Source organism: Carlito syrichta, unplaced genomic scaffold (genome assembly GCF_000164805.1).
Source record: "Carlito syrichta isolate Samal-C Ts95f unplaced genomic scaffold, Tarsius_syrichta-2.0.1 Scaffold156294, whole genome shotgun sequence".
NCBI classification, from domain to species: domain Eukaryota; kingdom Metazoa; phylum Chordata; class Mammalia; order Primates; family Tarsiidae; genus Carlito; species Carlito syrichta.
Genome location: NW_007100390.1, coordinates 31,151 through 36,634, shown reverse-complemented (window position 1 = coordinate 36,634; position 5,484 = coordinate 31,151).

Below are 5,484 nucleotides of genomic sequence, written 5' to 3'. Positions count from 1 at the left end.
GAACCGGTGGGCTCAGGCAATCCACTCACCTCGGCCTCCCAAAGCTCGAGATTACAGGCTGAGTCACCTAGCTGGCCCTCGTCACCTTTCAAAGGCCACCCAGCTCATGCTACCTCTTTAATGAAACCTGTCCTGACCCTGTGTTGGTTTAGTTGGATGTGAGCCCTCTCTCTCCATAGAATTTCGATCTCTATTTTCTGAGTAGTAACTTGTGTCTTTGTCTTTGTTCTTTAATCAGGGCATAAGTCTCATTCCCCTCTTGTCCCTTTGTGCCCTGCACATAAGGTCGTCCAGCAAATGCTTGTCAAATGGACAAATCTGTAACTGGAAGATTCATATTCTATCTCTGAAGGTGGCCCTGGTCAATTTCTTCAGCGTGGTCTCCCTAACTTCTCTCTGCTGTGGGTGCATTCTCTGTTCTCTCACATAGGCCTTGAGCTGAGAACCCATCAGGGACTTTATACTACCTCATTCAATTTCCCCAGCAGTCCTATGAGGTGGGCGTGATGTCTGTTTTACAAATGAGGAACAGAGAGCCCAGGAGCCATACCCACGGCCACATAGCTCATAAGAGGCAGAGCTGGGCTGATTCTAGCTGAGATCTTCCTGACTCCAATGTCCACATTCCTTCTGTCACCCTCTGCTGCTTTTGTTCAGTGAAACATGTGTCCCTTCTGGAGACCAGTCACGTCTGGAGCAGAGTCACCCCAAACGGGCAGGTGTTGGGCAGAGCGTGGGAGACCTGCAAAGGATAAGGCAACCGCCTTGGCAGAAGCCACTTCAGGCTCTTGAGCAGGTTGGAGAACTGCTAACCATGATGGTCAAAGGACACAGAGGGGTAGGAGCGCTTGTGTGTGTAACTGTCTTTTCTGATTTTCTCGTGGGGGATGACTCTCATCTCCTCCAAGTCTTTGCTCAAATGCCACCTTCTCAAGGAGACCCCACACCCACCCCTTCTGCTCTTTTACATTTCACTTCTTTTCCAAGCAGTGATCACCTTTTAATGCATCACGTGCCTCACCTGATTCCGGGAACAACTTCCCGGGAACCTTGAACTAGAAGGTGCCTCCCCCCCACCCCTGCCCCCACCGAGTCCCTCTCTTCCCTATTACAACGAAGCCCCTTTCTGTAACAGGGTACTAACACATAGAAGAATAAATGTAAGAACAAATGACTTTTCTAGAGAATCAAATTGGCGTTTATGTGGATGCTTGTCTTCCTCTTTCCCACAGGTCTGTCAAGGGAGGGATGGAAGCCAGATTTTAATCATTATTTCCCAGTGGTCACAGGTGGAAGAAACTCAGAAAGACCAGAAAGAGCCCCAAAGAGGGTCAGGGCTAAGGCAGCCTCCGAGCAGGGACAGCAGGACGCGGGGCACAGAATGGCCTGTCCCACACCTCCACAGGGGGCTGATCCTAAGAGACCCCAGTGCCCCGGGCCCGCCCCGCTCCCCCATTCCCATCGTCACAGGCTCCCAAGAAGAATGTAGGTCAGGGGCATAAGTGACCTTTCACACCTCAGACAAGCTAAGTTTGTTTTCTCCTTTTCTGTCCAGCCCGCAGCGGGAGGGAGGAGGAATGGGATGGGCCTTGTCGAACTTTCTCCCGCTACAATACCCCAGAGGAGCTGAAGTGGAGGGAGTAAAGGATCTATTTATTTTGGCTCAGGAGGGACAATGTAAGCAGATGGTCTTTGATGGGATTAGCGGCGTAATCTCTAAGACCCTGGTAAATTGGAAAATGATCCATTATATTCCACGAACCTTTGGCGGCTTCAGCTCCTGGGGAGGGAGGGGCAGGGCCTGGGGGCACCTTGTTAGAAAGGACCCCCCTCTGGGAGCAGCCGAATACCGCCCAGAGAAGTTGGGAAAAGGTTCGTTAGCAGCGAGACGCAAGCCCCTCTCCTCTTGAGAGAGCACAGAAATAAGAATTCTCCCCGTGCCTGCGCAGAACTTCTTTTCTCCCCTTTCCCCCTCCCCCTCTTTTGGGTCTGCTGGGGTGTCTTCACCACCCCTTCCCCGCCCCAGTCCTTCCTGTTCCCAGAGTGTCCAGGGGGCCCTTCTCTGGGGAGTGAATGATATTGGGTCTCTTGCCAGGGAAGAGCAGAAAATTCTTAGAATCCCAGTGACATCCTTCCCACTGCAACCTCAGTCCATTCCCCAACCCCTCACCTCCAACGCCAGAGCCCGGGAGGACCCCTCCACCATTTGTGTACTTCGAGGCCAGGCAGAGAAAAGAGGAGGAGGCAAACTGCTGTGGGGGGAAGGAGAAATGCTGTTGGGGCTAGAGAGTGAAAGGGGAGATGAGGTGATAATGAGCCGCTCTGCCCGCCCTCCACACTCTCCACTCACCTCCACCCCCCAGGGCCGAGCACCTGGGGCCCACGACTCCCTCCATCTGGAGATCCCAGGCCGCAGAGTTGGGGGCATATGGGAGCCCCATTCAGCCTGAGGTGTGGTGCGGCAGGACGTGGTGATGCAGGCTGGGTCACACACGTTGTTTGCAGTACATATGGCATCCTTCGAGCACTTGGAGCTTATAAAGAAACGTGGACGTCCAGAACTGCATTTGGAGCGCACCGCCACTTTCCAGCTCAGAAGGTTGGAAAGCTGGTCTGGTGAGGGTCATGACATGCCTAAGATCACACAGTTTAGTGAATGACAGAGCTGGGAGGGAAACTTTACTGCTTTTGACTCTTAGTTTGAGGCTTCTTCCCCTTCTCCAACCTGCCGTCTTATGCTCCCTCCTGCCTAAACTTCCCGTGGTCACACCCCCATTTTCTGTTTTCAACTGTCTCTTTCCCAAATACACAAACATACCATGAATACTATATGTCTGTTTCATGTGTTTTTAATCTGTATAAATGAAAGAAATAACAGTTTCTCTCATTCAACTTTTAACTTTTTCATCCAACATTTTAGTATGAGGTCTATTCATGTTGATAAATATAAGTCTAAATGTTTCCTTTACTGCACAACATTTTGTTTATTCATTTCAGCATTTAAGTCATTTCCACAAGTTGACTGTTACAACCATTCTTGAACAGGTATCTGAGTGGGATTGTATTAAATGTATAGACTTTACTTGGGACATTAAAAATCAAAACAGTCAAAATATGCATTTTTCCCTACAGAGAATTGTTGCAGTTTTCTGAAAATAAATAGATAAATGAGGAAAGTGGAGGGGTGGACGAACAGAAGGCAGCACAAACAAGCTACTCAGTTCCAAATAGAAATTCCAAGACTTTATGTTAACTGTAAGATGCATTTATGTTAACTGTAAAAGATGCAGCAGGTAACTGGTGGGGGTCTAGGAGGAATTTGATGTGTATTATTTTATTGCAGGCTATTTCAATGACTCGAGGATGTTTTATTTTATTTTAGTGTCTTTTTTCTAAGTCTTTCTTTTTATATATTTTTTAAAATTTTTATTGTTTTTGAGTTGGAGTCTCACTCTGTTGCCCAGGCTGGAGTTCAGTGGCACACTCACGGCCACTGCAGCCTCGACCTGCTGGGCTCAGACGATCCTTCTGCCTCAGCCTTCCAAGTAGCTGGAACTATAGGCGTGTGCCACCACACCCAGTTAATTTTTTGATTTATTGTAGAGACGAGGTCTCACCAAGTTGCCCTGGCTGGTCTCAAACCCCTGGACTCAGGCAATCCTCTCGCCTGGGCCTCCCAAAGCACTGGGATTACAGGCTTGAGCCACTGCGCCCGGCCTATTTTAGTGTCTTTTTAGAAGAGCAGCATCTTATGTTATGTATTTCTTTATTCCAGACGCTATGAGGCTGACACAGCGATTCAGAGACTGGTTAAAACAGGAGGGCGAGAGAGAGCCGGTAAGCTAGCGCCATTCCTCACCCCCAACAGGAAAATAAAAAAGCTAACGTGACATTCCTGACTTGGAAGAAAAAGTACTATTTCTTATCTATGAAGAGCCAAGAAGGTACCTTAAGTCACTGAGTTCTTATGACCAAGAGCCAGGGAAGCTGGTTTCCTCGCCTCCATTTTGGTTGTTCAGAAGGAGGATCAGAGAGTTGGGGTAATTGGCTTGCAATCACACAGCCAATCAAGAGGAGGGACTACCATCTCAGACTGCGCCTCTCCTAGCCCCTGCACCCTCCCCTGAGCTGCCTGGCATGTGTGCCATCCTCTTCCGTCCCGGCACCCTGTTGGGCTATTCACCTCAAGACAAGGACCTCCTCAGAGGCCCACCTGCTCCCGGTCCTCCTGGGCTTCTCCCACAGAAGCAGCCCCTTCCTCACCTCCCACCCCACAGCTGATGGCTTTCTCTCAGGTTGGCCCACACCCAGACGCAAACTGACACATGCATAGTGTGTTCACTGATGAGGCCCTGGACGCCCTGGAATGAGCTGGACTGACTGCCAAGTCTGGGTTGGTCTCACTGGGACTGACTCATCAGCCCCCTGAGTCCCCAGCTCTGGCCATCTATCCGCTGGCAGTACTCTGATGGCTCCCAGCGCCTGGCCGTCCTTTATGCAGGAGACCGGGGTGGAGGAAGTGATCCAGCCACGGCCACGAAGCCGTCATCGCCGCCGCCCTCTCCCCGACTGTCCACGGAGCGGGGGCGGGAGTGGTGTCCGTTCAAGTGTTCTGAGAGCGAAGCGGCCATGAGTGGCTTCCCCGCTCCAGGTCGGCGGGGCTCACCTAAGACGGGAGCGCTCGGACCAGGCCGCCCGCCCCGGCAGTGACCCGGAGACGCCCCGAGGAGCGCGGCTCGCGGGTCCCTGCCCAGGCGCCTTCTCGGTGCCCGCTATGTCACAGCTTCTTCGCGGTCCTGTGTCTGCATCCCCTGGCTTCTGAGGGCCCCCGCCGGCCAGCGCCTCGGGTGCCAAGCCTGCCCGCTCCTGGGAACGCCGCGTCCGGGGACGGAATCCGCGGCTTGGAAAGAAGGGAGGGCGGCGGGGAGGGAATGGGGCGGGGTGGCAGTGCCCCAGCCACACTCCCCGGGGCCTCTGCCCCTCCGCCGTCCGCCCTCGTCTCTTTCCCTGTATGTGTTTCTGTTTGTCCTTCTCTTCGGCCGCTCTCTCGCCCGCCTGCCCGGCTCTTAGGCCCCTCCGTCTCCGTCTCTCCGTCTCTCTGGGTCTCTGGGTCTCTGTCTCTGTCGCTCCGTCGCTCCAGCTCTTTGTCTCTGTGCCTCTGTCTGTCTCTCGCCTCCGTCTCCCTGGCCTCTCTCCGCCGCACCCTCTCCGGGTTACTGCTCGTCCGCCCGGCCCCGCACGCCGTCCGGGGCCTGCGGCGCGGGGGCGCACGGGGAGGGCTGCGCTACCCAGCAGCGGATGCGGGGCGGGCCGGGCGCCGTCCCCGCGCTGCCGCCGACCTCGGCCCGAGGCTCGGCGTGACGCCGCGCGCCCAGAGCCCGCGTCTGCAGGACCTCGGGGCGAGACACGGAGCCTCGGGCCCGCGCTGGGGGCGGAGGGCCGGGAGCTCTCGCTTCTGCTCCCCGGGGGCGGCTGCGGGGCGGA